General features: G+C 41.9%; 1 long non-coding RNA gene across 1 annotated transcript; it reads right to left on the bottom strand.

Moving 5' to 3' along the window:
- Positions 1–7,512: 7,512 nt before the first annotated feature.
- Positions 7,513–13,200, bottom strand: LOC121562009. Its single transcript, XR_006658149.1, has 3 exons — positions 13,059–13,200; positions 12,912–12,974; positions 7,513–7,797 (listed from the first exon to the last, which is right to left on the bottom strand). It is a non-coding gene; the product is annotated as an uncharacterized LOC121562009 (long non-coding RNA).
- Positions 13,201–23,849: the final 10,649 nt, after the last annotated feature.

The raw sequence follows: 23,849 nt of genomic DNA, 5'->3' as shown, positions 1-23,849 counted from the left end.
CTCAGAGCGCCAAAGAGTTGTCTGCTTTTGTCACTCCTGACGGTTTGTTTTCCTACCTTTGTCTTCCGTTCAGGTTATGAAATGCTAAGACCCTTTTGGTCTCTTCACCAGTGCTAACTGCTCCAGATTTCCGTCGTCCATTTGCTTTGTACACCGACTCCAGCGATGTAGGAGCAGGGGGAGTTTTTCCCCTTGAAATCAGACATATCTGCAGTAAGGACAACTTGGTTGCTGATTGTCTTTCAAGGGTGGGCAGTCAATACGTTTTGTGTTTTGTGTTTAGCCAGTGTGTAGCTCTGGCTCACAATTTATTGACTGCACGTTTTGCCGTTTTGGGCATTCGTTTTGCTTTGGTTAAAAGTTATAGAAACGTACGTGATTTTACCTATGTTTCTCTAACTCAGAGCGCCAAAGAGTTGTCTGCTTTTGTCATTCCTGACTGTTTGTTTTCCTACCTTTGTCTTCCGTTCATGTTATGAAATGCTAAGACCTTTTTTGTCTCTTCACCAGTGCTAACTGCTCCAGATTTCCGTCGTCCATTTGCTTTGTACACCGACTCCAGCGACGTAGGAGCAGGAGGAGTTTTCCCCCTTGAAATCAGACATATCTGCAGTAAGGACAACTTGGTTGCTGATTGTCTTTCAAGGGTGGGCAGTCAATACGTTTTGTGTTTTGTGTTTAGCCAGTGTGTAGCTCTGGCTCACAATTTATTGACTGCACGTTTTGCCGTTTTGGGCATTCGTTTTGCTTTGGTTAAAAGTTATAGAAACGTACGTGATTTTACCTATGTTTCTCAAAACTTCTGCGTTTTAGGCAACAAAATAAAAGTTAAGGAAAAAAAAGTGTCTGTTTTGTCTTGTCTTTAAGTGTTGACAGCCAGTAGACACCATGTTTATATTGAAGGAGGCAATGATTAAGTTGATCATATTGTGAGAGATGGAAGAAACTTTCTGTTGGTTGTGAGCAAACTTGTCTTAAGGGGTAACGTGTTACAGGCTTTGGTTTTTCCATTTCTATTTTGAGGTTGGATGTTAGAACATTAGTCAGTATGTCTTACACCTTCTTCTTCTATGGTATCTTGGCGATCACACAATTGAATGTGTATCCCGCCACCTACTATGTGGGATGGAAACAGGATTCCCCTGAAAAAAACTGAACTACCAAAAAATGACCAAAAAATGAATAAATCTAATAAATCAAACAACTTTTCTGTTAAAAATATATAAATAAAACAGATCTGATCCCTACACAGGCTCAAGGGGAACATGGGAGCGCGGGTCTTCCGGCTCCAGTACAACCTTGTAAGTCTTTGGATGTAAAATCCTTGAGTCCCAAAAACCTTTCTGCTGCAGCCACAATAATGTCCAGTTTCTTCGACTTCTTTGAGACTTGTGCCGTACAGTTTATAACTGTGGCATGGAACGCAACAAAATCCACCTTTTTAACACACAGGGTATGTTTTGTCTGGCAGCAAACAATTTACTACATGCTGTGGTGTATCCACTACCATCTCTTCACTAGCATCACTTGTTTTCTCAATTATTTTAATCACCTCCACATAGGAGATTCGATTGACCGCTAACTTTTGCCACCTCAATCTCCTTCACCCTTACACGTCACTCCAGGAACTCAGGATCATGATCCCCACCACAATTGCAACACCGTCGTCCTTCTACACACCTTTCTTCAGTATACTCTGTTCGTCTGCATACACCGTTGAAACATGGCCAAATCCTTTACAATTCTTAGACTGCAGTGGTTTGGGAACGAAAGCTCTTACGGTGTATCTTACATAACTAAGCTTCACATAAGCAGGTATTTGCTCTTTATCAAAAAACAACAGGACCGACAGACTTTCTTATTTTTCTCCATTCACCCAGCGGGTCAGACGCCGAGCACCAACCACACCAGGAATTCTCTTCAGGTATTCATCCTGAACATCTGTTATCACCCCTGAGATTACTCCTTTGATGGATGCTCTACTCCGAAGTTCAAAACATAAAACTTCTGTTGTCCGGATTCTTTTGAGGCCCACTACAATCTTCATCTGCTCTTCAGAAATACAATGAATCAAAATAAGACCACTCCTGGTCACTCTGACAGACTCCACTTTTCCCAGCGCATACTTCACCATTTTTGACACCTCCAACGTGTTTCCCATATCCTTACTCAACAAACACATCCCAACAAGAAGCGATTCATTATCATTTACACACGTATCCTCCACTCCAGTTTTAGACAATTTCCTTTTTGTTCCAGTTTTCGATACTACTATTGTCCATTCAGAACATTCGTCTTCACCATATTTACTCGACGCGCTGCTTAATTCGAACTCACCATGTGTTACACCTGTGCTGGCTTGTCCATCTCATTAGTCGAAGGTGTTGGCCCAGTGCTCCAGGTGTGTTGAGAGATGTGGAGGGTCAACACCTTTAGTTGGTGCTCCCTATTTGATTTCTATGAAAACATGCCTTTGTCTGATCTTCCCTGATTTCGTTTTGCTAGACTTTTTGGTTTGCTTCCTGTCTTTCAGTTTGGGTTTTTTCTTTTGTTTGGCTCTTCTTGGGCAAATTTAGTGGGCGCTCATGGTGGGTGTCTTCTAGGTTCCAGTTGTTGTTGCTAGTCAACTTCCAGTGGACATCTCCATGAGTGTTTTTCAGAACCCCTCCTAAAAAGCACCGGTTTCTTTTTGGTTGTGGTCAGTGACTCTTTGTTAGTTCCCCTTCTATTTGATATACGTTATTTGGTTTTCTTGCTGGGGAATATAGAAGTGGTTCTGGATTCTGGATGGCCAGATTGCTAGTAAGAATTACAAGAAACTGCCATGTGGGGAGTGGCTTGTTTCATCTTGTCATTCATACCGTGTCTAGTTTTGAGGTGTTTTGACTGACTTCATGTCAAAACTTACAGTGAGGGAAAAAAGTATTTGATCCCCTGCTGATTTTGTACGTTTGCCCACTGACAAAGACATGATCAGTCTATAATTTTAATGGTAGGTTTATTTGAACAGTGAGAGACAGAATAACAACAAAAAAATCCAGAAAAACACATGTCAAAAATGTTATAAATTGATTTGCATTTTAATGAGGGAAATAAGTATTTGACCCCTCTGCAAAACATGACTAAGTACTTGGTGGCAAAACCCTTGTTGGCAATCAGAGGTCAGACGTTTCTTGTAGTTGGCCACCAGGTTTGCACACATCTCAGGAGGGATTTTGTCACACTCGTCTTTGCAGATCTTCTCCAAGTCATTAAGGTTGAGGCTGACGTTTGGCAACTCGGACCTTCAGCTCCCTCCACAGATTTTCTATGGGATTAAGGTCTGGAGACTGGCTAGGCCACTCCAGGACCTTAATGTGCTTCTTCTTGAGCCACTCCTTTGTTGCCTTGGCCGTGTGTTTTGGGTCATTGTCATGCTGGAATACCCATCCACGACCCATTTTCAATGCCCTGGCTGAGGGAAGGAGGTTCTCACCCAAGATTTGACGGAACATAGCCCTGTCCATCGTCCTTTGATGCAGTGAAGTTGTCCTGTCCCCTTAGCAGAAAAACACCCCCAAAGCATAATGTTTCCACCTCCATGTTTGATGTTGGGGATGGTGTTCTTGGGGTCATAGGCAGCATTCCTCCTCCTCCAAACACAGCGAGTTGAGTTGATGCCAAAGAGCTCGATTTTGGTCTCATCTGACCACAACACTTTCACCCAGTTATCCTCTGAATCATTCAGATGTTCATTGGCAAACTTCACACAGGCCTGTATATGTGCTTTCTTGAGCAGGGGGACCTTGCGGGCGCTGCAAGATTTCAGTCCTTCACGGCGTAGTGTGTTACCAATTGTTTTCTTGGTGACTATGGTCCCAGCTGCCTTGAGATCATTGACAAGATCCTCCCGTGTAGTTCTGGGCTGATTCCTCACCGTTCTCATGATCATTGCAACTCCACGAGGTGAGATCTTGCGTGGAGCCCCAGGCCGAGGGAGATTGACAGTTATTTTGTGTTTCTTCCATTTGCGAATAATCGCACCAACCGTTGTCACCTTCTCACCAAGCTGCTTGGCGATGGTCTTGTAGCCCATTCCAGCCTTGTGTAGGTCTACAATCTTGTCCCTGACATCCTTGGAGAGCTCTTTGGTCTTGGCCATGGTGGAGAGTTTGGAATCTGATTGATTGATCGCTTCTGTGGACAGGTGTCTTTTATACAGGTAACAAACTGAGATTAGGAGCACTCCCTTTAAGAGTGTGCTCATAATCTCAGCTCGTTACCTGAATAAAAGACACCTGGGAGCCAGAAATCTTTCTGATTGAGAGGGGGTCAAACACTTATTTCTCTTATTAAAATTGTTGTTATTCTGTCTCTCACTGTTCAAATAAACCTACCATTAAAATTATAGACTGATCATTTCTTTGTCAGTGGGCAAACATACAAAATCAGCAGGGGATCAAATACTTTTTTCCCTCACTGTATATGGGTAAAATTTGCTATCTAACCAACAACAGTAACGATGTACAGTACCAGTCAAAAGTTTGGACACCTACTCATTCAAGGGTTTATCTTTTTTTTTTACATTGTAGAATAATAGTGAAGACATCAAAACTATTAAATAACACATATGGAATCATGTAGTAACCAAAACAGTGTTAAACAAATAAAAACATATTTTATATTTGAGATTCTTCAAATAGCCACCCTTTGCCTTGATGACAGCTTTGCACACTCTTGGCGGAATTGGTGGAATGGTATCAAACGCATGGTTTCTATGTGTTTGATGCCATTCTACTTGCTCAGTTCCAGCCATTATTACTAGCCGTCCACCCCTCAGCAGCCTCCACTGGTGTATATACTTTTACATGAATCATACATGAATCTCACACACACCATGCCTAAGGCTGTCTCTCTGATATCTGAGGTCATTGCCACCTGTCCTACTGTAGTCAATGATTAGTCCCAGTTAGTTTAGTAACAAAACCATAAACACTGTTTTCATAACTGATGGTTATTTATGATCCAACCCTTCATTCTGGTGTTGTCACCGCAAAGAGGTTAAAAAGATATGAGTTAAAATGGAAACAGTAACATTCACACTCTATCCATAAGTGGCAGAGAAGTGTCTTGTCCTTCTAGATTCCATGTGAATATTAAATAAAGTATAAAACAGAGGTGTCTTGTCCTTCTAGATTCCATGTGAATTTAGATCAAGTATAAAACAGAGAGGTGTCTTGTCCTTCTAGATATCATGTTAGATAAAACAGAGTACAGAACAATAATGTACTAGACAGGAAGTGTCTTTAATCTAGGTTAAATTATTTATTAAAATAGCAGGACATAGACATTGTTTATGTTCAAAATGATAAAAGCACAAGAAGCAAACATACATTATACCTGAAAAAACTCATTTCAAATGTATTTAGTACTGTAAAACTTAACAGTAATTGATTGACAGCGGCTATTGAATGATATTACACACCTATTATACACCTCATTGTTTGACATATGAATCAATTATTGTGTGTCAGCTTGTGTAGCGGACATGAGTTGGTCATGATTGGTTGCTCATGGTCACGTGATGAGGTAGCCCCGCCTGCGACTTCAAAATCAGTGTCTCAGCCCAAAAGGGAATTTCCTCTTTGTCTAACTAAGACATTGTTTTCTCCCGTAGGAGACTGGTTCAGATCTGTGTGTGTGTGCGCTCACGTCTGAATGCGTGCATGTGTGTGTTTCTTTCCTACGTCTGCTGCCTTTGATACTGTGATCCATCAGATCCTCCTCTCCACCCTCTCCGAGCTGGGCATCTCCGGCGCGGCTCACTCTTGGATTGCGTCCTACCTGACCGGTCGCTCCTACCAAGTGGCGTGGCGAGAAGCTGTCTCCGCACCACGTGCTCTCACCACTGGTGTCCCCCAGGGCTCAATTCTAGGCCCTCTCCTATTCTCGCTATACACCAAGTCACTTGGCTCTGTCATATCCTCACATGGCCTCTCCTATCATTGCTACGCTGACGACACACAACTAATCTTCTCCTTTCCCCCTTCTGATAACCAGGTGGCGAATCGCATCTCTGCATGTCTGGCAGACATATCAGTATGGATGACGGATCACCACCTCAAGCTGAACCTCGGCAAGACGGAGCTGCTCTTCCTCCCGGGGAAGGACTGCCCGTTCCATGATCTTGCCATCACGGTTGACAAATCCGTTGTGTCCTCCTCCCACAGTGTGAAGAGCCTTGGCGTGACCCTGGACAACACCCTGTCGTTCTCCGCTAACATCAAGGCGGTGACCCGATCCTGTAGGTTCATGCTCTACAACATTCGGAGAGTACGACCCTGCCTTACACAGGAAGCGGCACAGGTCCTAATCCAGGCACTTGTCATCTCCCGTCTGGATTACTGCAACTCGCTGTTGGCTGGGCTCCCTGCCTGTGCCATTAAACCCCTACAACTCATCCAGAATGCCGCAGCCCGTCTGGTGTTCAACCTTCCCAAGTTCTCTCACGTCACCCCGCTCCTCCGCACACTCCACTGGCTTCCAGTTGAAGCTCGCATCTGCTACAAGACCATGGTGCTTGCCTACGGAGCTGTGAGGGGAACGGCACCTCCGTACCTTCAGGCTCTGATCAGTCCCTACACCCAAACGAGGGCACTGCGTTCATCCACCTCTGGCCTGCTGGCTTCCCTACCTCTGCGGAGTCACTCACCACCTTCCGGAGACATTTGAAACCCCACCTCTTTAAGGAATACCTGGGATAGGATCAAGTAATCCTTCTACCCCCCCCTCCTTTACTCCAACCCCCCCACACACACAAAATAAAAAATAAATAAAGATAAAAATAAAAATAAACATTGTAAAGTGGTTATCCCACTGGCTATAAGGTGAATGCACCTATTTGTAAGTCGCTCTGGATAAGAGCGTCTGCTAAATGACGTAAATGTAAATGTAAATGTAATTACCATTCTATCAAATCACACCAGTCTTCAGACCATCATTAACATAACATAACATACAGAGTTCCGTAATCAGCAGTGCAGAGAAAGTAATTATGAGAAGCCTATTTCTCACAGATCCAATTTGCTGGAGTGAAACACATAAAACCCAACCATATTCCTTGGCGATGGCTTAATGATTGGATGTGCAACGCACAGTTCTGGGCTGTACCACCAAAAGTCTCTCCACTCCACCTCCACCAATACCTGCATTAAAAACAACAGTTAGACTGGCCTCTCTCAGAACCTAGAGTATGAACAACACAGAGAATCAGTCCTACTCCTTACACTGTGGTCAGTGTTATTAGAGCAGTAGTCTCTTACCTTGGGGTGGTCAGTGTTATTATAGAGCAGTAGTCTCTTACCTTGGGGTGGTCAGTGTTATTATAGAGCAGTAGTCTCTTACCTTGGGGTGGTCAGTGTTATTAGAGCAGTAGTCTCTTACCTTGGGGTGGTCAGTGTTATTATAGAGCAGTAGTCTCTTACCTTGGGGTGGTCAGTGGGGTGCCGTCCACCCATTTCCAGGTCCCCTCAGTAACAGAGTCAGTCAGACCAATCCAGGCCAAATAGATGAATGTCTGTTGTTCAAACCCATTGATGAATGCCTGTTGTGGTGGCACAGGAAAAGCATTGTTAATAATACATTATGGACAAATAAAGTAGCTCTCTCTGTCTCTGACCTCTTCCTCTTCACTGTTAATGATCACCAGGTCTGCTCCTCTCTCCAGACAGTCCTGTCTACTCTCAGTCCAGGATTTCTTCTCAGTAGAGAGGTAGTAACAGCTGCAGCCAAACCTTCTCCATCCTTCAGGACAGGACCCTAGAAGTTTGACAAGTTTACTATCTTTGACACTCGACTGTTACAAAAAATAATGTATGAAAAATAAAAAGAACATTGCAAATAAAGCACTTCTAATGAACTCTTCCAATGAGCTGATTGAGATGTCACCTTGCAGCTTTAGGTAATAATTATAATGGTCTGGGGATTTCACAGAGCAATTGTTTGTGTGAATTGCCTGTTTGCCTATAGCTTTTACACTGAACAAAAATATAAACACAACATGCAACAATTTCAAAGATTCTACTTAGTTACAGTTTATAAGGCAATCAGTCAATATTGCCCCACTCCACATCAATGGCTGTGCAAAGTTGCTGGATATTGGCGGGAACTGGAACACGCTGTTGTACATGTCGTTCCAGAGCATCCCAAACGTGCTCAATGGGTGACATGTCTGGTGAGTATTCAGGCCTTGGAAGAACTGGGACATTTTCAGATTCCAGGAATTGTGTACAGATCCTTGCTACATGTAGATGAGCTTCCCTGAGACGATTTCTGACAGTTTGCGCAGAAATTATTTGGTTGTGCAAACCCACAGTTTCATCAGCTGTCTGGGTGGCAGGTGAAGAAGCCGAATGTGGAGGTCCTGAGCTGGCGTGGTAGCATGTGGTCTGCGGTTGTGAGGCCGTTTGGACGTACTGCCAAATTCACTAAAACGACATTGGAGGTGGCTTATGGTAGAGAAATGAACATTCAATTATCTGGCAACAGCTCTGGTCGACATTCTTGCAGTCACCATGCCAATTGCATGCTCCCTCAAAACATGTGACATTTATGGCATTGTGTAGTGGACAAAACTGCACATTTTAGAGTGGCCTTTTATTGTCCCCAGCACAAGGTGCCCCTGTGTAATTATCATGCTGTTTAATCAGCTTCTTGATATGCCACACCTGTCAGGTGGATGGATTATCTTGGCAAAAGAGAAATGCTCACAAACAGCGATGTAAACAAATTTGTGCACAACATTTGAGAGAAATAAGCTTTTTGTACATACAGAACATTTCTGGGATATTTTATTTCAGCTCATGAAACATGGCACCAACACTTTACATGTTGCGTTTATATTTTTCTTCAGTGTATGTGTGACATTTTCACATTAAACATAACTTTTCCAACTACTATTTAATCACACATTCAATAAGTAAGTAGATTTGCACGAGCCTTGACTTGTGAGAGTCCGGAACAGCTCATAGGATCTAGGCTCCTGCTCCTGTTTCTGTAGCGTGAGGCAGCTTGATGTACAAGTAAAAACTTCCAATGTATCTGACCTCTAATCTCTTCTAGAATTACTTATCATAAAACGAGGTCAATGAATTACATTACACTTCAGATCCCCCCCAGTTTCGACACAGATCGGAAAATGTGCCTTCAGTTATGCTGCACCTTACACGTGGAACAATTTTCAAACAACTCTTAGAATGGATGTTCAGGTGCCTCTTGGGCAATAAAAAAAAAAAGTGAACCCCTTCAGTCAATAGCTTGTGGTACCTCCTTTAGTAGCGATAATTTGGACTAAACATCTCCTACAGCCAGTAATCAGTCTCTGGTATCTCATTTGAGGGATTTTTGCCCACTCCTCCTATAGAACTCAGCCAATTGATTGAGGTTTGAGGGGTGTCTGGCATGAACTGCCTGCTTCAGGTCCTGCCACAGCATCTCAATTGGATTTAGGTCAGGTCTTTGACTTGGCCAATCCAAAACACAAATCTTCTTTCTCCTGAGCCATTCTTTGGTAGATTTGCTTTTATTCTTTGGGTCGTTGTCTTGTTGGAAGATCTATTTTCAGTCCAGCTTTAGCTCCTTGACTGATGGCCTGACGTTCTGTTCAAGAATCTCCTGGTATACCTCAGAATTCATGGTTCCCTTAATGATGTGGAGTCATCCAGGTCCAGTAGGAAAAGCAGCCACAGATCTTTACATTCCCACCACCATGCTTGACTGTTGGGATAAGGTTATTTTGGTGGTAGGCGGTGTTGGGTTTTCGCCAAACATAGCGGTGTTGATTGTGACCAAACAGGTCAATTCTGGACTTGTCGGTCCAGAGAATGGACTTCCAGAAACCTTCAGGTTTGTCCAGGTGGTCTCTGGCAAAGTTAAGTTTGGTTCTTTTTTGACAGCAGAGGCTTCTTCCTAGCAACCCTCCCATGAATGGCATTTCGATTCAGTAATCTTATTGTTGAAGCATGCACAGTTACCTGAGAAGCAGCAAGGGAGGTATGCAAATCGCTAAGATGTTATGTTTGGGTTGGCTTTTACCTGATTTATGATTGTTCTTGTGACTCTTGGGGATATTTTGGAAGGGCGTCGACTTCTAGGCCGAGTTGCTGTCATGTTAAATGCTCTCCATTTGTAAATGATTTGCCTCACAGTGGACTGATGGAGCTCAAATCTTTTTGAGATGATTTTATAGCCTTCCCCAGATTGATGTGCTCTCACTATCCTCGTCTTGATTTCCTCTGAGATCTCCTTTCCTTTCGGCAAGGAGTGCTTTACATTCACCTGGATGAGTAACACCAAACTGACAAGGTTTCTACTTATCAGAGACCAGCCCAAACTATTTCCTAACGATCTCTCCTTTGATTCGTTCATTTGATAGCCAATTATTTACCCACCTGATTCTACATACCTACTTGATTTAACCATCGCAACTTGGGGTTCACTTAATTATGCACCTGCACTAATTCCTTTTAAATGTTGTTTTTCTACTACACGCATGATTTCCTCTACACCAACATATGGTATTGGTAAATATAAACCTGTTATGTCAGATCAAAAAGACTGGTTCTGATTAAATTAAGATTTCATGGTAAAAACGGGAAAATCTGTAATTGCTCAAGGGGTTCACATACTTTCAAGCAGCACTGTATGCCTTGTGTCTGTGTAGTTGTGCATATACCTTCACAAAGTATTCAGACACCTTTACTTTTTCCAAATTTTGTTATGTTACAGCCTTATTCTAAAATGTATTAAATCGTTTTTTTCCCTGATCAATCTACACACAATACCCCATAATGACAAAGCAAAAACAGTTTTTAAAAAAAATGTTTGCTAATTTATTAAAAATAACTGAAATATCACATTTACATAAGTATTCACACCCTTTACTCAGTACTTTGTTGAAGCACCTTTGACAGCGATTACAGCATCGAGTCTTCTTGGGTATGACGCTACAAGCTTGGCACACCTGTATTTGGGGAGTTTCTCAGATTCTTCTCTGCAGATCCTGTCAAGCTCTGTCAGGTTGGATGGGGAGCGTTGCTGCAGAGCTATTTTTAGGTCTCTCCAGAGATGTTCGATTGGGTTCAAGTCTGGGCTCTGGCTGGGCCACTAAAGGACATTCAGAGACTTGTTCCGAAGCCATTCCTGCGCTGTCTTGGCTGTGTGCTTAGGGTCGTTGTCCTGTTGGAAGGTGAACCTCGCCCCAGTCTGAGGTCGTGAGCACTCTGGAGCAGGTTTTCATCAAGGATCTAAGCACTTTGCTCCGTTCATCTTTGCCTCGATCCTGACTAGTCTCCCAGTCCCTGCCGCTGAAAAACATCCCCACAGCATGATGCTGCCACCACCATGCTTCACCGTAAGGATGGTGCCAGGTTTCCTCCAGATGTGACACTTGGCATTCAGGCCAAAGAGTTCAATCTTGGTTTCATCAGACCAGACTTGTCTTTATGTGCCTTTTGGTAAAATCCAAGTGGGCTGTCATGTGCCTTTTACTGAGGAATGGCTTCCATCTACATTTACATCATTTAGCAGACGCTCTTATCCAGAGCGACTTACAAATTGGTGCATTCAACTTATGATAGCAAGTGGGACAACCACTTTTTTTCTTCTTTTTTTTAAATGGGGGGGTGGGGGGAGGGGGAGGTACAAGGATTGCTTTATACTATTCCAGGTATTCCTTAAAGAGGTAGGGTTTCAAGTGTCTACCATGAAGCCTGATTGGTGGAGTGCTGCAGAGATGGTTGTCCTTCTGGAAGGTTCTCCCATCTCCACAGATGAACTATAGAGCTCTGTCAGAGTGATCATCAGGTTCTTGGTCACTTCCCTGACCAAGGCCCTTCTCCCCCGATTGCTCAGTTTGGCCGGGTGTCCAGCTCTAAGAAGAGTCTTGGTGGTTCCAAACATCTTCCATTTAGGAATGATGGAGGCCACTGTGTTCTTGGGGACCTTCAATGCTGCATAACTTTTTTTGGTACCCTTCCCCAGATCTATGCATCAACACAATCCTGTCTCGGAGCTCTGCAGACAATCTATTCGACCTCATGGGTTGATTTTGATCTGACATGTACTGTCAACTGTGGGACCTTATATAGACAGGTGTGTGCCTTTCAAAATCTTGTCCAATGAATTGAATTTACCACAGGTGGACTCCAATCAAGTTGTGGAAACATTTCAAGGATGATCAATGGAAACAGGATGCACCTGAGCTCAGTTTCGAGAATCATAGCAAACCTGTTTTCGCAATTTTTTCTTTATTTAATCAATTTTAGAATAATGTTGTAACGTAAGAAAATGTGGAAAAGGTCAAGGGGTCTGAACACTTTCCGAAGGCATTGTATGTGTTTAGTTCTCTGTATTTAAAAGAGTGCTCTAATGCAAATGAGACCTTGGTTTCAGTTGATCCTGGAAAAAAAAAAAAAAAAGGTAAATAGATAAACCCGCTGGACATTTATCGTAGGACCTCACCTTCACTTTATCTCCTTAATGCTGAGTGCCAAGCAGACACTCATCGGGTACAATTTTTACAGCCTTTCATATGACTCGGTCGGGGATCGAACTCCCAAACTTTCAATCTCAGGGTGGACACTAACCATTCTTAAAAATGCCACAGTGAATTATAAACGATGTCGAACAACAATATATCTAACTTCCTTGACTGACAAAACAAAATCTAAAGGAAGTTCTAGGTAGTTCTGATTACTTCTGATCTCCTATGGCATGTGTTGAGCGCTACGGAAAAACACAGTTCCTGTCATTTGTTTCTGGTCCTAATGGCCACAGCTAGCGCTGACAATCCTTCTTGAACATGCTTGTCTGTGAGATAACAGGTCAAACTGTGGATCATTATATTTGTTTTTTTTGTGGGGGGCTGTCCTTACCTTTGATTATCCAGTTCAGCCTTTCTATCTCCTTCTGTAGCTGGTCTCGCTCTGCAGTGGCATCTGTAAAAGGGAAAAGTCAATCAAAATGTGTAACTGTCACAACATTGACTACAAATGTTTTAGTACAAAAAAAAAAACACTTACAGGAATCCAACAGGCCTATGATCACAGCCAGTAGAACAAACACTGCAGCAACTCTGGAGGGTCTCTTCCACCACTGAAAATGTACTGAATCACAAATTATTAAAGTAAGATCTTTGGTAATGTGTTAATGTGTTTTACTTGTATCATCAGAGCTTTATTTGAGCTGGATCCTTCGGGAACAGGATCCGGCACCTCTCCAGTTTGGACTGATGCGTTACAGAACCTATTTGGCCGGATCCGCTACCTTTCGTGGCATGAAAAATGATAGTTAATGTTTGCAATGTAAAAATTATGATTAAATCCCAGAAGCACACAGGGGGACCTAGTGAATGACCTGCAGAGAGCTGGGACCAAAGTAACAAAGCCTACCATCAGTAACACACTACGCCGCCAGGGACTCAAATCCTGCAGTGCCAGACGTGTCCCACTGCTTACGCCAGTACATGTCCAGGCCCGTCTGAAGTTTGCTAGAGTGCATTTGGATGATCCAGAAGAGGATTGGGAGAATGTCATATGGTCAGATGAAACCAAAATAGAACATTTTGGTCAAAACTCAACTCGTCGTGTTTGGAGGACAAAGAATGCTGAGTTGCATCCAAAGAACACCATACCTACTGTGAAGCATGGGGGTGGAAACATCATGCTTTGGGGCTGTTTTTCTGCAAAGGGACCAGGACGACTGATCCGTGTAAAGGAAAGAATGAATGGGGCCATGTATCGTGACATTTTGAGTGAAAACCTCCTTCCATCAGCAAGGGCATTGAAGATGAAACGTGGCTGGGTCTTTCAGCATGAAAATGATCCCAAACACACCGCCCGGGCAACGAAGGAGTGGCTTTGTAAGAAGCATTTCAAGGTCCTGGAGTGGCCTAGCCAGTCTCCAGATCTCAACCCCATAGAAAATCTTTGGAGGGAGTTGAAAGTCCGTGTTGCCCAACGACAGCCCCAAAACATCACTGCTCTAGAGGAGATCTGCATACCAGCAACAGTGTGTGAAAACCTTGTGAAGACTTACAGAAAACTTTTGACCTGTGTCATTGCCAACAAAGGGTATATAACAAAGTATTGAGAAACTTTTGTTATTGACCAAATACTTATTTTCCACCATAATTTGCAAATAAATTCATTAAAAATCCTACAATGTGATTTTCTGGAGAAAAAAAATCTCAATTTGTCGGTCATAGTTGACGTGTACCTATGATGAAAATTACAGGCCTCTCTCATATTTTTAAGTGGGAGAACTTGCACAATTGGTAGCTGACTAAATACAAATTTTTCCCCACTGTAGACTCAATATTAACGGAGGACACTGTAGGTAGGGATAAGGTAGAGACAGGTAGCCTCAATATTAACGGAGGACACTGTAGATAGGGGTAAGGTAGAGGAAGGTAGCCTTGAGGTTACAGTGTTGGGCCTGTAACCGAAAGGTTGCTGGTTCGAATGCCGGAGCGGACAAGTTGAAAAATATGTTGCTGTGCCCTTGAGCAAGGCACTTAATCCTAATTGCTCCAGGGGCGCTGTGCATTGGAGCCATTGCGATCATTGTCAAGAAGTCACACCCATTCGCGTTCAGAGTGAGAAAGTAAAGGCTATAGAGAAATAATTACTCTCAAATGATGAGGATTTCTATCATCTTTAACAGGAGGAATAGAAGTAGAATATTAGTCAAAGTAGAAAATATAATGTACCTTTACATCCCATGCTGACAAATCCATTATGATTAGTTCAGTCATTTTGATAACTACATAAAATTAAATAAACTTTGACACCAGACATAATACTTTAGTTGGGTACTTCCTTACCTGTGGTGAGGGTTGTTGACACTAGTTTACTTCTCTTTCCATTTTCCAGCACAGTGCAGACAGTGACAGAGTACTGAGTACCACCTTGCAGGTCAGAGAGAGTGATGCTGTGTGAAGATGTGGTAGTGATGTGTGGTTCTGTCCCTGGACAGTGGTAGGAGATCTGGTAATGATGTTGGGTTTGGTCCAATCCTGGTGGCTGGCTCCAGCTAACAGTAGGTGATGTGGTGTCAACGGAGTCAACAGTCAGCTGGTCTGGAGCAGGAGGTACTAAGTGAAAACACATTATTGTCAGTGTTACAGTTTAACTCCAGAAATAAACTGCACTAAGAAAAGTAAAATAGTAGTCAAAGTAGAAAAGGCTTGCAATTATTTTAGGTTTAGGAAGAAATAAGCTAAAAACAGAAGTCACACAACAAAGTTGAATTCATAAAATAACAAAAATAAAGGGTTTCTGCTGTATTCATTTAGCAACGGTGCTGTGCTGCTAAATTGTTGCCGCCACTCCAAGAAATATATAAATAGAAATTAAAATAATGTGATTTATAAATCCTCTCCACAATAACAAGTGTTTAACACTGTACTACTGATGAAGTTAAAGCAAGCAGAGGCAGATCAACTCCTTAACATAATGACTCACAGGAATGGAAGAAGGAATGAATTCAGTTACTGTACTATAAACAACGTTTAATGATTTCAGCACCAAACTGCATTACAACATCTGGGGAATTTACCATCATATATTTCTCATCAGGGAAGATACTGTACCATTACATCCCATGCTGAATTTTACGGGTTTCGGTTCTGTTACGGTTTTTCGATCCATTTCGAGGTTGACTAGGTTGGAAGCTCTGATTGGAGTCACCTCGTTAGTCAGGATGTGTTACAGCTATGCTGGCCCTTTAATAATAATAATAATAATAATAATATGCCATTTAGCAGATGCTTTTATCCAAAGCGACTTACAGTCATGCGTGCATACATTTTTGTGTATGGCCTTTAAGAGCTGCTGGCCCTTTAAGAGCAGCTGGCCCTTTAAGAGCTACTGTCCCTTTAAGAGCTGCTGGCCCTTTAAGAGCTGCTGGTCCTTTAAGAGCTGCTGGCCCTTTAAGAGCAGCTGGCCCTTTAAGAGCTGCTAGTTTAACTCCAGAAATATATTACAGGAGGAAAAGTAGAAATGGCCGGCTTACAATTCCTTTTGATATGGAAAGAAATAAGCTAAAAAAATTGTCACACAGCAACAAAAAATGGTTCTGCAATGTTGAAAATCCAAATAACAAGGTGTGGATACAAACAGTTGTTTTCAATTTCAACTTATTTCAGAAGAAATAGGGATTTATTTAAGAGCTGAGGAGCTGAGTCAAAGATCCAATTTCAGAAGCTCTGTGCACAGGCATAAAAACAGGTCCAATTAACTTTAAACAAAAGTCTACTGAAGTTAGACTTTGTCCTTGTGTTTCTTGGCTATTTTGTTCACAAGCTAGGTTGTTTTTCAATGTTTGAGTTTCAACTGCTAGGGAAGAGAAGACTATGCTTCTACTAATCAGACTCAATCTCACAGGCACAAACAGGGTTGGCAGGTCAAGCTAAAATTTCCAGCCCAATGACCACTCAAAACCCACACAAAGGCCTGAAAACTAGCCCCATTTGTTTTTTCACAGCAAGGGAAGAGTTTCCATATTTATACAATAAACCCTTTTCTCATAACGCTAGAGACAATTAAGAATAAATATATTACTACAATTCAGGTTTCCTCAAAATAATAATTATCGCAAGCTATGACATGACATAATAAAGGAATTTGAATATGTGGCAAGAGAAAAGATAATTAGCCCTTATTAAACTCGCCAGATCATTTTCCATCAACGGATGTCGATTTAACTTGTTTGACTGCTATGATTAAGCAATAAGGCATAAGGGGGTATAGTATCTGGCCAATATACCAAAGCTAAGGGCTGTTTTTAACATGACACAACGCAGAGTGCCTGGATACAGCAGTTAGCCGTGGTATATTGGCCATATACCACAAACCCCAGGGGTGCCTTATTGCTATTATAAATTGATTTCCAACATAATTAGAACAGTATAAAGTAATATTTTGTCATACCAGTAGTATATGGTCAGTTATAAACTGTGTGGTTCCGCGTTGCGTCTTAGCCGTGGTATATTGGCAATATACCAGACTTGCTTGGGCCTTATTGCTTAACTATACCACCGCTTTCAGCCAATCAGCATTCAGGGCTGGAACCAGGTTTATAATTGTAAATAAATCACCTTTGTGCATGTGTTTAACTATAGATAAATCCGACAGGAGAGTTTGAGTGATGAAAGTTGGACAGAAGATCTTGAAATCTCTGAACAAGATACACTTGTTTCTGGCAATTGTGCTGTTATTATGTGGCAGATCTTAAGACTACAAACCGTTATAAATGGCCCATTTTACGAGATTGACTTGTCATTTCAATAGGCATAGGCCACAGACTAAAATCTGGGTTTATGATTGTAATTTAATTTTGTCATGGTTTGCTTAGATAAAGGCAGGTAGCCTATATCCCCTTGTAGGCCTACATCTCATTTCAGGTAGTCTAAAGTAGCCTAGACAAGATGTAGGCAAGATGTAAACTGAACGATTCATCAGCTTGGTTAATTCAAATTAACAGACTAATTTATTAAACATGAATAGCGAGGCGATTTTATTTGTTAGTTCCCTTTTCTGTGAGCGATGACATTGTGTTTGTCTTTTGGGAACGTAACACTGACACATCCATTATGATTTGTTAATTTACATGAGTGTCACGTGAATTTCTATCTCTAATTCAACCTAAGCTTGAATCATTACCAGAGGTTGTAAAGCTCTGGTTTTAATCATCAATGATTCAAGGTCCACAATCCACAAGTAATTATCGGTACATTTTATTCAAGGAGAGCTCTGCTCAAAAACACAAATATACTGTTTTTATACCCCTTGACAAACAAAGGCACTATGCTCCTCCCACCTTTAGGTGGCTTTCTTAAACAGTTCCCGCCTTCCCCCTTGAATGGTTAGTAACGCCCCCTCTGTTAGTGGGTTGACACTACATGATAATTCTAACATTTATACTGTGTTTGGGGTGAAATTCTTTAGTCATTATTCTTAAAATCCAAATTAATCTAACAATCCACCCCTTTGACTAAATATTCCCACATTCAGGATAAATGTATTTTACAAGCATGATTAATGTCAGAGATCACATCAGAACTAATAAACATTTCATCCAATTGCGGTCTTTCAGGGTCCAAATCCTCGTCATCCACCAAGCCTGGAGGATCGTTTTTCACATTCCCCTGGTCAGAGTCCGGAGTCCATCTCTCATCATTGTTTAGATACTGCATTTCACCAACGCCTGACTCACCAATCCTCGGACACAGGGAACAAGACAACAACCACATAATACAAGAATACCCATACAAACACTGATCGCTCCTAAGATGGTGGCTGCTAGGGTTTTCCATTTACCAAATATTTCATCAAACCACCCTATCCACAATGTACTAACTTCTGAGTTCAGTTCATCCTTCACTTAGTGCAGTTAATTCTGTAAGAGCTCTGGTGACTGTCCCATCCAGTGTGGTGTTGTTAGGGATAAATATGCAACAATGGCTTATCTTTCTATAGACACCGGCCCTTTCTGCCTGATCTAGAACCAACCTCTACTAAGTTATGAGCGGGATGACGGATAATCGCTCAGAGATCCCCTTTACTGCATCTCTAGTCTTGTCAATAAATCGTTGTTGGTTGTAATAGATATAATTTATCCAATCCATATTTTTGTTTGTCACCCACCAGAAAAATGTTGTAGTAAAACTCTCCCATATTTGATTTATAGCTTTGTATTCGTCTGGAACACCCCTGGGGATGCCTATACCATCTATCCAAATTGGGCTATTTCCTTATTTATTTTTCTCCTAATTATTCTTCCTGTCACTGTTCTTTGATGACCAATTCTTACAGGTTGGACCAACAATACTGGTGCACAAGTACCCACCCATCCCTCTGGTAATGTCTGCCGAATGCTCCCTTTGTTAGTGCATGCCCACCACACATCAGTCAGAGGGATGGTTAGGCTCCTAATCTTTTCCCCTCCCTTCCTTATCTAAATCAGTCACATTAATTATCTCCTTACAGCCATCAAAATCACCCAAGTTACGGGTGCCCTTTCTATGTCTGTAACACTGGTATTCGCCAGGAGTTAAAGTGAATCTAGGTGGGCTGGCCCAGTATGTCAATTTTGCCAGCCCAATCCCTGTGCAATTTGGCTCTTTTTGATTGGACCCCAGGTCTAATACACAGGGAAACATTGCCTTTGGCAATGGAGCATGCATAACAATTGGTCTCCCCCAAGGCCCTAGCGGTGTATTTCATCCACTTTAACCAGAGATTCTTATCAGGGACCCCCTCCACTTCCCCATTGTTCCATTCTTGGAGGAGAAAATCTTTCATAGTGGACGGGTTAGTTGAATTGACTCCGTCATCCCTTGACTGATTTACTCGGTCTATTGCTGTTAGTGGATTAATGACAGTACCTGCTCCCTCTATATCTTTTGACTCCATCAAATATAATCTTAGACAAGTATCCCGTCCGTATACGTCCGCGCAAGCCCAGTAAGTTCTTCTCATGTCCTCTTTAGTGACTTTTACTATTGTTACTACCATTTCCGTGGGGATGTCGTTATACCTTCTTATCCTCCATCTTGACGTCCAGCCCCCCCCCCCATCTCATATCTCCGTCCCCCAGTATATCTAAATACCTGAGCCCAGGAACAATCTGCAGAGGGAGCTGAACATAAATACAACGGGATCTTATAATCCCCTGTTGCTTGCTTATCCGCTCTGATAAGATCCCTAATCATAATAATTTTGAATCTTACTCCCCACCCTTCTCTGACTCCTATTTTGTAGATCACTCGCCCTTGATGGTCAGTATGTCGGGTCGCTTCCCTTTTATTTCTTAATAATGGTAAGGCCATAGCGTAATTGGTGCAAGGTGGTGGTGGATCTTGACATACCACGACTATTGCCGAGACTATGATGCAGCTCAGGGTCACCCATATTCCCAAAAACCACCAACCCTCTCCTGTCTTGAGTCCTTCTGCTCGGTACCACCCCATACTCACACCCTAGGAACACACTACAGTGATGATAGGTCTGGGTAGGAGATCTTCGTTGACAGAGGTGACCCCCGGACCATGTGGCCCAGTTCCGCTCGTCAACTCTGCGTGTGCTAAGCGATGCTTGTATGTGGTCTTACCTTCTTGCAGTGGGTAACATGGACCCAGGTTCCTCTCTCTGCTATTCTAATGGCCAAGGTGGTGACCAACATAACCTGATAGGGCCCTTCCCAACAGGCCTGCTTCCAGTTTTCCTTCTAGTGACTGGATGCTCACCAGTCACCTGGTTAGATAGTGGGTCACCTTCTCCTTTAGTTCACCTGTGGGGCACAAAACCTCTGACATACGGGTGTGGTTAATAAACTATCTTCACACATGTTCAGATTAATCTAACAATTTCTGACTGCATTCTCTTTTTAGACTGTATCTAAAAAAAAGGTTTTTTTTTTTAAAGTATTTTGTCCTCTCCTTCGTATATTATTTAATACAATTAGCCTCTTCCCCCCTCTTGACACATAGTTCTGCTTATGTGTCAATTTTTTCCACCTTCCTAAACATTCCCTTAGGGTATTTATCAACCAATTGCCATGCCTTTCATTTTTGAGATTGTCTTTTGCTTCTTTATTGCTCCTCCCACTTCCTTTGTCTTTATGGCGGCTAAATTCGACTTTCATTCAGTTCAGAATCAATTAGTAATCCAATCAAACAATCTCTTATCTTGTAAAAACACTTATGTTTAGTTCAACTTCTGTTCTACCCTGGCTCTCCCGGGCTTGACCTGAAGACTGATTGTTGGACATGACAAGTCCATTTTTTAGGTCACCTAAGTATTCTGCCTAGCAACAAAGAATAAAAACCTCTATGTTCGTGATTAACCCAGTTATTTCTAATAGCCCACCAAAAAAACCCATCATCTTTAAACCACGACCAATGTCATCCCTCTTTACTCTCTACCATTTGGGTAACATCGCTGATATATTTATGAAAAGCTAAGACTGTTTGGGAAGAGAGCAACAACATAACCTGTTCTTCCTCCTCAGAGTTCCAAATGATTTTACCATGGGCTGCCATTGCCTTCCCATAGATAAGATCACTTAATTTACCCGTATGCAGTACATAATGAGTACCCAAGCTTTACAGCAGTCTATCTTTACCAAAAAGCTCATCATTCTTCATCTAATTTTTTTCTTTTTTTTTCTAGTCCTTATCTACCTGATCCTATTGCTAAATCAATGATCTAGGCAATAGTTGTCTCGCCTTAGATTGTACATTCTTCTGATTACTGCAGCTTATTCCATTAATTTAGTTTCAAATATCACCCAATAAACCGTTCCATCCCACAGCATAGTAAACACCACCTATGAACTGTTGAAAATTCCCTAAATTCAACATAACAACCCTTTATAAACATCATGCTGGGTGTGTTTTTATTTTATTTGAAAAACCCAATTGAAAAAGAACAATCAAAGATAGTTAGGCTCAACTTAATTTGGTAGCTCCCTCTTATGACCTAAATACTGCCTAACTTCATAAAATCCCTAAAAATTCCTCGAGTATACAATGATTATTTAATTGATTACTCTAAATCTGCTACATGTGATCTCATTCAAATGATCCATTATCAATTATTTGATCCACCCCCTAGTAAAATCTCTCTCCCCTTCTATTCTGGAGTTATACCTCTCCCAGCTATTTCCCCTAGTGGCCATTAAATACTCTGCTCTCGTCTGTTCCTTTTCTTACTCTGTTAGTCTCTGCTTTTCAAGCTCCAGAAACTGTTATCTCTGTCTCTCAGCCTGCTTGTTTTTCAAACCTAAACAGTTTCCTTCTCTCTTTTTCCTTTATTCTCTCCCTCTCTAACTTCCTCTGTCTCTCTAAGTCTGTCTCTGCCTCTCCTTTTTCCCGCCAACCAGAGCCACAAATCATTCTCCTTGTCCTCAACTCAACCCTCACAGCTCTATCGCTACTTCCCTCCTATCATTACTGAATCAATGATAATACATTTACATTCTAGTCACCCAGCAGACGCTCCTATCCAGAGCAACCTAGTGAATACATTTTTATTATTTTTATCTTTATATTTTTTTTTACTGGCCTCCCCCCGTGGGAATCGAACCCATAACCCTGGCGTTGCAAACACCATGCTCTATCAACTGAGCTCCATCCCTGCCGGCCATTTTCCCCCCTACCCTGGACGACGCTGGGCCAATTGTGCGCCGCCCATGAGTCTCCCGGTCGCTGCCGGCTGCAACAGAGCCTGGATCCGAACCAGGATCTCCAGTGGCACAGTTAGCCCTGCGATGCAGCGCCTTAGACCACTGCGCCACTCAGGATAATAATAACTGCAATAACTATCAACAATAATTATAATAACTATCACGAACTACATTGTCCTTTTTCTGTTGTTCCAATTGTAGTCTATTCCATCACCTTAGTTCAAAATATAAAGTTATTCACAACAAATCCAGAACCCACCACAGGCTGGCGCCATTCCCCCAGCACAACAGCCAATGCCACTTGCTTCCCTGTAACGAAAATAAATTATCGTTTTAAAAATCTTCCAACCATTTGTATTTTCCCACTAACCCACCTCAGCTCGCTATTCAATATCTTTAACAGTTTTCTCTGATTCGGCCCCAATCAACAAAACAAATGCTTGATATTGTTTATCAGCATACACTTAATGACATTCCTACCATTTGAACTATGTCCTGTCTCTCACTCCCCCCCTCTCCTGCTCCTTCCTACATTATGGGGGAGGCGCGGGAAACTTCCCTACAATCTACCTTCTTAGGAAATAATGTCATTCGTACTTGTAACATATTTTCATAGATTATTTAGAATACTACTAAAGTTATCTTATGCAACTTTTAATACACGTAAAAACTATCTCTCCACCCATTCTCTATTGAATAAGTGCGTCTTCCTAGTTACCCCATAACCACGCCTCAAATCTTTTATTTAGCATTTAACCAACCAAATACTAAGTAGTATCCGGTTATCATTTATACCCGCCGTTGAATTTCCTCATACACACATATTTCACCTTATGCCATTCAAATGCCCAACACAACAGAATAGTTCCGTGCAATTCTCTATTGGTTCTTACAAGTCGCTCCGGACCAGAGCGTCTGCCAACTGACCAAAAATGCAAATATTCTCTACTTTCTCACTCATTACGTACGTCTACGTTTGAGTGTGAAAGTTCATACACATGCATTTACATTTTTTTACATTTTAGTGATTTTGCAGACGCTCCTATCCAGAGCGACTTACATGAGCAACTAGGGTTAAGTGCCTTGCTTAAGGGCACATCGACAGATTTTTTCCCCTAGTCGGTTCGGGGATTAGAACCAGCGACCTTTCGGTTACTGGCACAACGCTCTTACCCACTAAGCTACTTGCCGCCCATCGTTGAACTTTATAGGTACCTCTCAAATAATAGCTTTGTCGTGTTTTTAGCCAATTCTTATTGACACGAATCATTTTTTCAACCATTTTACCCGTTGAACCAAAAAATTGACTGTCCTATTCCTTTTCCCCTGCAGTCACGATGGTTAAATATTCCTTTGTCCCCGTTAAAGCATTTTCGCGCTTAAAAAAAACACTCGCTGTCTCCAGCCCCTCCTTTCGCTGTTATTTCAAATTAGTTCCAGTCTACATGCATCTGTTTGATCATAAATTCTAATTTTTCTACTTCGAGATGCCCAATAAATTCATACCTCTTCTCCCACATGGATCCATAAAACATATTTCTTTCATCTCCCGTTAATTCTCGGACTTGTTTAGAAGATGTCTTTCCCATGGTGGAACAATAAGAAACCCCCCCCCCCCCCTTTTT

The sequence above is a fragment of the Coregonus clupeaformis genome, unplaced genomic scaffold (genome assembly GCF_020615455.1).
Source record: "Coregonus clupeaformis isolate EN_2021a unplaced genomic scaffold, ASM2061545v1 scaf0056, whole genome shotgun sequence".
In the NCBI taxonomy this organism is placed as follows: domain Eukaryota; kingdom Metazoa; phylum Chordata; class Actinopteri; order Salmoniformes; family Salmonidae; genus Coregonus; species Coregonus clupeaformis.
The sequence above is the reverse complement of the archived record's forward strand: the minus strand, read 5'-3'. Positions and strand labels throughout refer to the sequence as shown.